A 10,517-nucleotide genomic window follows, 5' to 3' on the forward strand; every position below is an offset into this window, starting at 1 on the left:
ACTTGTGTAATATTGAAGCTTTTATTCTTCAAATGGTTCGTTATGTATGGGTTAATGATTTTCAAATGATTAATCATTTAAAGGCTTGATGAGGAGTTTTTAATAAGAATAGAAACAAATTGCATTGTTTTGAAAAAGAATGCATCATGATTTCATTAAAGATTCCTTATGGTATGCTTGTTCCCTTCCTTGTTCACTCACTGGGTTTATACTCACCATTTTCAAATTCATGTTTTCAGATCACGAGGTAGCCGGTAACTAGGACGAGGTGTCCTTATAGACCTGTGTCCATCTTTTGGTAGGTGTCTCGGCATTCAGTAACTGTACATTCATCCGAGTCCCTCCGTTGGAAGTCGAGTGTTATTTTGTTTTGAATAGACAAACTTAATGTAAATTATTAGAATACATGTTGTAGACATTTTATGTAAATTTTTAAGGAGTAATGCCAATACGAGTTGGCAATGTATATCACTATTTTGATTCAAAAGTATGAAATATGACTTAGCGATATTTGATGGAATGATGAGTAGGATGAATCGATAGGCTTGCTTGGGCTTAATAGACTACGTTTATTGGGCTCTTGCACCGGTCATGGCTCGAAAATATGGGCCGTGACATGGCTGCACTGTCCAAGAAGTTTGACACTTTGGGAGTTCATGCAGTTCAAAATTCATTTGTAGTTTGTGAGATGTGTGGAGATGGCCATTCAAATTATGAATGTCCATACAATTTTGAATCAGTCCAATTTGTGGGGAACTTCAATAGATAACAGAATCACCCATATTCCAATACTTATAATCCTGGTTGTAGAAACCACCCCTACTTTTCATGGAACAACAATTTAGGGCCTTCCAATCCAAAACCCATCATGCCTCATGGTTTAAAACAAAAAGCTAGACCACAAATTCCTAAAAAGAAGTCCTAATTGGAATAACTTCTCTTGCAATATATATCCAAGACTCATGCTATAATTCAAAGTCAAAGAGCCTCCTTGAGAAATCTTGAAACCTAAGTGGGACAGTTTGTAAACTCCATCAATAATAGACCTCAAGGTTCCTTGCTCGGTGACACAGAAATCAATCCTAAAGATAAGGAACAATGCCAAGCAATCATTTTAAGAAGTGGAAAAGAGATTGAAAGGGTGCATGAAAAAGTTGTTGAACTTGAGAATGAACATGTTGATAAGGAAGAAATGTGTGAGAAAGAGAGTGAAGTTGAACAGAAAGAAGATGACAAGGCTGAAAATAAAAAAACTTCTAAAGTCATCCGTCCTCCGCCACCTTTTTCCCAAAGGCTCCAAAAGCAAAAGCTTGAAAAGCAATCTCAGAAGTTCATCAACGTCTTCAAGAAATTACACATAAATATTCCTTTTGCTGAAGCTTTGGAACAAATGCCAGCTATGTCAAGTTCTTGAAGGACATCTTCTCCAAAAAGAGAAAGCTAGGTGAGTTTGAAACTGTCTCCCTTACAGAAGAATGTAGTGCAATTCTCCAAAATAAACTACGACCAAAACTTAAAGATCCAGGTAGTTTCACAATCCCTTGCACTATTGGTAATTTTTTTTTTTTTGCAAAAGCTTTGAGTGATTTAGGTGCAAGTATCAATTTAATGCCTTGGTCAATTTTTGAGAAACTGGGGTTGAGGGAATACAAACCCTCTTCTGTTACTTTGAAATTGGCTGATCGTTCTTATGTGTACCCAAGGGGAATTATTAAAGATGTTCTTGTCAAGGTAGATAAATTTATTTTTTCAGTTGATTTTATAATTCTTGACATGGAAGAAAATAGGTAAATTCCAATCATCCTTGGAAAACCATTCTTAGCAACTACTAGAGCTTTGGTTGATGTTGAAAAAGTAGAGCTCACTTTGAGAGTTCAAGACCAACAGGTAACATTTAATATTTTCAAAGCTTTAAAATTGCCTATGACATCTGAAAACTGCTTTTCTGTGAGTGTTGTAAATGACTTTACACAAGATATTTTCTTAGAAGAATATCCCAATGATCCTCTTGAAGGATGTTTTGTTGTTAATTCTGATAAAGATAATGATGAATTTATTGAATATTCAAATCCGTTAAATGCTCACTCCAAACTTAGAACTAATCATCAATATGAGTCTTTAGATGTTTCAACTTCTTTGTTGCCAGCTTCCAAGCCCTCCATTGAGGAACCACCTATTTTGGAACTCAAACCTCTACCTACACACTTGAGGTATGTTTTTCTTGGAAAATCTTCTACTCTTCCAGTTATTATTTCTGCTTCTCTTACTAACATGTAAGAGGAAAAGTTATTGAGGATACTTAAAGAATTCAAGAAAGGAATAGGGAGGACCATAACTGATATTAAAGGAGCTAGCCCTTCTGTTTGCATGCACAAAATTCTCTTTGAAGAAAATCACAAAGCCACTATTGAACATCAAAGAAGATTGAATCCCATCATGAAAGAAGTGGTCAAGAAAGCAATCATCAAGTGGTTGGATGCTAGAATAATTTATCTTATTTTTGATAGCTTATGGGTAAGTCCAGTTCAATGTGTTCCTAAGAAAGGAAGAATAACTGTGGTTGCCAATGACAATAATGAGCTCATTCTAACAAGAATTGTGACTGGATGGAGAGCGTGCATGGACTACCGCAAGTTCAATAAAGCTACAAGGAAAGATCACTTCCCTCTTCCATTCATTGATCAAATGTTGGATCGATTGGCTGGTAAGGAATATTATTGCTTTTTAGATGGTTATTCTGGTTATAACAAAATTGTTATTGCTCCTAAAGATCAAGAAAAGACTACATTTACATGTCTTTATGGCCTTTTTGCTTTTAGAAGAATGCCATTTGGATTATGTAATGCACTAGCCACCTTTTAGAGATGTATGATGGCCATATTCACAAACATGGTGGAGAAATGTTTGGAGGTATTTATGGATAATTTTTCTATCTTTGTAAATAATTTTGATGATTGTCTCTTAAATCTTGCTAGGGTACTCAAGAGATGTGAAGAAACAAATTTGGTGCTTAATTGGGAGAAATATCACTTTTGCGAGGATTCGACCTAATGCTCAAACATGAAAATAATTAATAAATTAAAATTCTAACGCAACAGAAAAATAAACTAATATTAAATCAGAGAAACAGTAGAATCCTATAGGATCAATGTTTGTGTTTTCATGTAACTTTCAAATTAATTATGAACACTCATAAGTTTAAGAGCTACATACCTTGCTCTAGATATCGTAATCAATAGCCAATTAAATCAAAATCTTTGCTTCTTCACCTCTAGGATTTGTCAAATCTTCAGCCACCCAAGTGTTTGGCCTCTAACAGTCATCCACACAATGACTGAATAAGACCTTCTTAAAGGTAGGATTTTACTTGTGCTAGCAAGTTTTGTTTCTAAAACAAAAAGACAAAACTTCTTGCCGAATCTTATTTCTGTCAAGCAAAGAAAACTATTTTTCTTTTCTTATTTTATGAAAAGGTTGAGAAGTGGTTTTTTTACGCTCAGAGTTCTTAGTTTGTTAATATAACATATTTATATAGCCAAACTAAGTTGTAACTCTAAATACAACAATAGTATTTTAATTTAATTAAGCCTCTGAGAACTCAATTAATTTTTGACTTTATTTTGGTTTCTTTTAATTAAGTCCAACTTAATTAATTATCTTTATTTAATCCCAATCATGTCACTTAATGTGTGCGACCCATTAGACTTTTAACATGCTGGCAATAAATATAAATCATAATCAAATATCAATTTGATAATTAATTTATATTTATAGATCATGAGCAGCATCTAGCAATACATCATGACCACCCAAATGTTAGAGAGTCAATTAAAGAATTTGACAAAGCCCTTCAATGATAAGCCTCTTAGTGCAATACGGTCCTTTCATCAAATATCCCGGATATGTCATTAAGCATGGCTCAGTGTCTACTTATAACATTCCATATTAGTTCTCATAATTCATGACTAACCTTATGAATTTAGGAAACTAACTTTCCTCAAATTCATCATGCTTTGGCGAAAGACTTTATACAAGTTAATCAAGAATTGTGAACAAGTGAGATACATCCCCTCATATCACTTAAGGTGATGAATCCTTTCTTGACCACTCATTCACCTTCGCATGCTTCATGGCTTACCCAAAAACACCCTGTTTAGGCATCTGGTAGCCTTTAGACCCCGTAGGGGTGAAATGAAAGTATGTCATTCCCCATACAAGATGACCTAGAGTCTCAAGTCCAAGGACTAGTTGCACGACTATCACATGAGAACATTTTCCATAGACACTTGAGTGAAATACCAAATGGAGTTCTCATAGCGGGCCATGTTCAGTGAACTTGTTCTTTAACAAGCACCTACACATTATCTCCAAGTATCCCATATACTTCAATCTATGAGATCGATTGCTTACTTCCCAAGTAAGGAGGCTTAACATGTACCAGTCTTTGAGCATTGTTAATGCCCTGTCTTGACAATACAATGACTAGGAACAATTTTACGAACATGGCTTTGATGCATAGTGATCTCATAATTGTAACAACTTTACAATTCTCTTGCAAGGCCTTTATGTTCCATGGGCTTTATCCAATTAGTACTTAATAACTCCTTATTATTGCACTAACATGAAGGAAAACCTCTATCACATATAGTTATGTGATTAAGTATGCATTAAATGACAATCTCTCACTTGCACTTGAGTCAATTGCTAGTGTATCCAATATCAAACTCTTTCGCTTAACAATTGTGTCTCTACTAATACAAATCAAATTGCAATATTTGAAAATATGTTAATTTATATGTTTGACAATCTCCATTGTCATATCGAAATACTAATTTAGATCACAACGAGACCTTGATTCCATTATTATTGCTCTTGTTGTTACTTTAACAACTCAAAATCATTTATTGGTTCATTAAACCAATAATCCAAATATCTCTTCTTTTGTAGCCTAAACAAAAGATTTGTATCTGATTATAGATATAATCATGCAGTTATCTCTTGTTTTGAAACCAATCCAATACAGCTGCTCAATCATGACTTTATATCACTTTTAACATTTAGAATTCCCTCTATGTTAAACTCCTTTAACATGTAATCCTATATTCTTATGTTGAATCCCTTTTTAGGCTCTAAATCTTTAGTCTCATTTTGTTTTCCTTAGACTAGTAAATGTATCTTATACACTTTTAATGAGTAACTTATCTTACTCTCACTAATTTTATTATATGCACAAAATATGTTTATCTTATTCAATGTATTCAACTATTTTGAATTTATTACATTGAATAAAGATTATTATCCAATCATTCATGTTGGATTATTTAGTAAACTCATCTTACATGAGTAGTCTAATACCCCACACTTTGATATGGTGACAAATAAAGCTTATCGGATAGGAATTGAGGCCAATTATAATGTTTAAAAGTGATGAAAGATGAAAGGAATAGTTTAGGATAAAATATTTTGCACATGAGGAAATAATAATATTTTTATCGAAAGAGAAATTGTGAGATAAAAGGTGATTCGGAAGTCAATTGAGGCATAATAAGGTATTTTAGGTTCCAAGGAGACAAGGGGAAATTTTTAGAATAAATAATATTTTATTAATAAAATAATATTAAAATATTAATATTTAACCAAATCTCGAATCAAAATCAGTCATGAAGAAGGATCATATGGTTGATCCAAGTGGGGGAGAAGAAATACAATAAATTTTTGGAGATGAACGACGAAAGTGAAATACGTGTGTTTTGCTAAGTCGAGCCAATGCGGATAAGTAAATATTTAAATATTATGATAATACTGCGTTGAAGTGCAGTTTTGATATTTTGGTGGTACACGTACAGAGGAAGGAAGATAGATGACAATTGAAATTTTTAGACGTATCAAAAGGATCGAATTTAAAATATAAAGGTTGAAGGATTATGTAGTGGAATTAAATGGAAGAAATAAAATAAACAAATAGTAAAATAATAATACAAGTATGTATATAAATAAAATAAAGAAAGACCAACATGGGTAGTCACCCATGTGGTCAATAAAAAGAGTCAAAAACTCTTTATTTTATATGATGGAAGGGGGGCCGGCCATGTGGAACAAGGTGAAGAAAGAAAAAAAGATGGGGGGGGCCAACCAAATTGGAAGACAAATGAAGAAAAAAAATATAAAAAATAAGTGAATAAATAAAGTAAAGAAAAAGAAAGAGAGAAGTCGGTTAGTGGAAAAGAAGAAAAAGAAACAAGAAGAAGGCGTTGGGCATAAGAGAGTAAAAGGAGAACAAAAAAAAGACTAAAAAGAAAAGAAGAGAAAGCCGAGTGGTGAGAAAGAAAGGGAGAAGAGAAGGAGTTAAGTTGAAGGGGCGATTTTGCTGCCATTTAGAGAGGAAATGAGAGTTATTTTTCTATCAATTTAAGGGTGAGAGGAGCAGCTTTAGCTTATGATTTTGAAGGCTGAAAGGTGCGGTTTTGGCTATTGATTTTGAAGGTTGAAAGGTGCGGTTTTGGTTGTTGATCTTTGAAGCTTTGGCTGTCGAGTTTTGAGAGAGGAAAGGAGCAACTTAGCTCCTGATTTTTGAGGAAAAATAGAGTAGCTTGGCTACTAATTTTTGAGGAAAAGTAGAGCAGCTTAGCTACTGATTTTGATGTTGATATGAGCAACTTCGGCTGTTAAAAATTTTTGGTTGAAAGAAACAAGAAATTGTTGCCTGCGGTGAGAGGGAGAGAGAGGAGGAAGTTGCGGCCAACTTGTGCATGTAAGAAAGGAAAAAGAAAGACAAGCAAGGTGCTGATGACCGGCAGGAGAGAGGAAAAAGAGAAAGAAAGAAAGAAAAGAAAAGAAAAGAAAAGAAAAAATATATATATATAATAATGATGCTAGAATAAAATAATATATATAGATATATTAATTAAGTGGGTTTCAATATTTTGGAGAAATAAATAAGTGGTGCAATGTGGTGAAAGGTTGAAGGAAATAACGAACGATCGTTAAAAAGGAGTAGCTCGATACATCTTTGAATTAATGGCGACGTAACATCCCGCTATTGTGTGCTGAGTAGGGGGTGCCAATTTTAAACTTTCCATAAATATATACCTATATGTATGATTTATTTTAAACGTGAAAATTGTGGATAGCATGTGCTGGTAGCAATCTTAAGAAATTGTGATTGTAAATTATGTTCAAAAATTGTTTTGAATATATATATGTATAAATTATATGTAAAGTGTTTTCAAAATCGAGAAGCAAGCCCTTCACACTGTTTTAAAGGAAAATGTGCCTTATATATATATGCAGTGTGCATTCATGGTTATATTGCTTATTCACCATGCAAATTATTGTTCTGAAATTCATGTATAAATATTTTTGAGAAAATGATAGATTTTATCATACCTTGTGACGAATGCTTTGGAAATAAATTTTGAAATGAGCTTTTAAGGACATAACACAATTGTAAAATGGTTTTACAAACCGAGAGTGTCGAGAGTAGGCCAGATGTCACATCGATTAAATGTGACCCTCATGCATAAGTGAGCTCTAGCTAGAGAACCATTGGGTCGTTTGTCGGCGGTTAGGCGTGGTTGGGGCCACGACCTATGATATATGTATGTGTGGTTAGGGCACTAGATGATTATGCTGTTGCGAACGCTTGATTCTCCGATGTCGACCAACATCGTGAGACTGCCATGGCACATGGGAATCTGATGGAAGCGATGCTCCTGGATGTTATTACGTGGTAGCGGGACCACGGGTTTACTTTCATTCCCTACTCGAGAGTGGCATCTCTGGGGTTACAAACTCATATTTCCTTGCATGGTAAAAACGAAATTTAAAAGGTTTTTCTGTAGCTCCCCTTATCTTTACGGTGAAATGAATTTTAACTCCTCAAGTGCGAGGTGATTTGTGATTTACGTATGAGTTTGATTAACATTTGATTTCATGGGAGCTTGCCGAATACATTGATTTGATTTGAGAAAAATGTCAATTGATTTTGATGGTGGAATTTTCTTTATGTACAATTGTTTTGAAACAATATTTCAAATGATTGTCTTGAATAAGGTTATTGATCTATTTCGTAGCAAAAACTTTTATCTACTTGGTTGATTTACCACTTGAAATGATTACAATGCATAAGAAATTCTCTGTTTTTCATATAAGGCACAAACTCTCATTTGAAATAAATTATTTTTATAATCCAGCATTTTAATATTCAACTGATCTGCTATTTGCTTGTTTCCCATCTATCCTCTGCTCACGGAGTCGATGATCACTGAGTCTATGAGACTCACACCCCTCTTTTTCCCCTTTTTGCAGACAGGGATTAGTCTAGCATGTAATCGTTAGTGCGTACGGTGCATCGCAAATAGGTAAAGGCATCTCATAGCATTTTATCCTGAGTCTCTTCGCTGTTAGAGGTTGAGTTGTAGTACTTGGTTTTACTATGTAAACAAATATTAGCTTTGATATAAACGAAAATTTGAGATTTTTGAACTCAATGTATTTAATTGTGATATCATGACTTAAAGTCAAATTTTAATGGCTATGCTTGTTGTTGAATTCACGTTATGAATATATATGGCTCAAACATTAATATGGTTTAGTAAAAGTGTACAATGAGTTATTGAGAAATTTCATTAAGGCTTGTTCGAGACTTGACGGGATATTCCAGAGGTCTCGAACGTCGGTAGCAACTGAGGAAGGGTCGTTACAAGTAGTGCATCAATATGCATCCTACTAATGGTTTGTATTTAATGGATTCATCTCATGAATTATGCATCTTTATGCATCCCATTAAATCAAAAAAATTTTCGGTGTGCATAGATCTTATCTATTGGATTTCATAATTTCATAACCTTTAACTTTTAAAGTGTCATTAGTTCCCACTATTTCTATCATGTATAGAAATCTTGCCAAGTAAAATTATTTACTTTCCTTTTGGGGAGTTATATCCATAACTTTTATGTATACTTACATGCCATTAGTCATTTATCATTGGTTATGGGATGAAATCCTATCAAAGGTTAGTTCACATGATTAATTGGGTTTGGAATGCTTTTGTCACGACCCGGAACTCCCATCGAGCCCGTGACAACTGTCGCGACGTCTCGATCGACATTCATTACCCGAAATGTCAACCGGAACCCCGTAAGGCTTTAATATCAGCTTCTCATTTCCCCTGTGGGTAACTGTTGCCAAATACCACATTTTAAAAGATTTTAAACTGTTTCCAACTTAAACAAATAAAATAATAATTTTTGTCTCACAGGGGTATTTTTTGTCATTTATCCCAAAAATCTCAAAATCAGTTAAAAATATAGTATGTAAGTGGAAAACACATATTTCATAATCAAAAATAATTTTGGATGTCTAAAACATTCATTTAAAATTGAATTATGACTGTTAGAATAAAATAAAAGTATTAAATAAAATATTCAATTTTCACATAAAATAATATTTCAAGAACACTGCATAAATAATTTTTATAGTGTAAAAGTAAAATAAATTCCTACATACTGTAATGCAGATAACCAAAGTATAGAATTAATTTACAGTGACACGTGGGCCCACGAATGACCAAAAGTATCGAAAGAAATGAACCTACAGTTTTTGGATATGGCAAGTTCAACTGTAATCCTCGCCGATATCAGTTATCTACAATCTATTCTGAGCCTGAAATGGGTGGAAAAAAGGGTGGTGTGTCACAACTCGAAACTCCCATCGGGCTCGTGACAACCGTCGCGACATCCCTATAGGCACTCATTACCCCAAATGCCGATCGGAACCCCGCAAGGCTTAGCATCAGCTTTCGCATATCCCCGGTGAGCGACAGTTATTAAATCTTGCATTTCAAGAAATCATAATTCATTTCCAAATCAAATCAATAAAATATTATTTTCTGGCTCACAGGGGCATTTTCGCTATTTTTCTTTGAAATTACCAAAACCTTCTAAAAACATGGTGTAAAAGCTAAATATGTTCATACATATTTTAAATCAAATAACTAAAGTATAAAATTACTTTTACAATGACACTTGGGCCCCCAACTAACTAATAAGATGTGAGTCTGTGAACCTATAATTTTGTCAATGCAAGGCTAACTGAAGTCCTTGATGCAATTGGCTATCTACCGGCTATCCCGAACCTGAAATGTGGAGAATTAAGGGTGGTGAGATTATAAAATCCCAGTGAGTAAACAGACACCATCTAAACTATCTAAAAGCGAGTAAATGGAGACAATTAAAAAATAATTAACTTCAGCAAATTTTTCACATCACGAATATTCATTTCAACCAAAAAATCAATATGGCTCGTGAATTACTCAAAACTTGGCTCATGCCAAATCCTGTACTCGGTGACACCTGGACCGGGGGTATCCAACCGAGCCTGCCAAGGCTGTTAAAAATTCATATTTTGCATAAATCATATTTTTATTTTGAAACATAGTCGTTCCTTGGCATTGGCTGAGTCTCACTCTCACGCGGTGGTCCACGTGAAGTGCACTCAAAAAGCCCACCTCAGGAGAT

This window comes from Theobroma cacao, chromosome 3, assembly GCF_000208745.1.
Source record: "Theobroma cacao cultivar B97-61/B2 chromosome 3, Criollo_cocoa_genome_V2, whole genome shotgun sequence".
Lineage (NCBI taxonomy): Eukaryota > Viridiplantae > Streptophyta > Magnoliopsida > Malvales > Malvaceae > Theobroma > Theobroma cacao.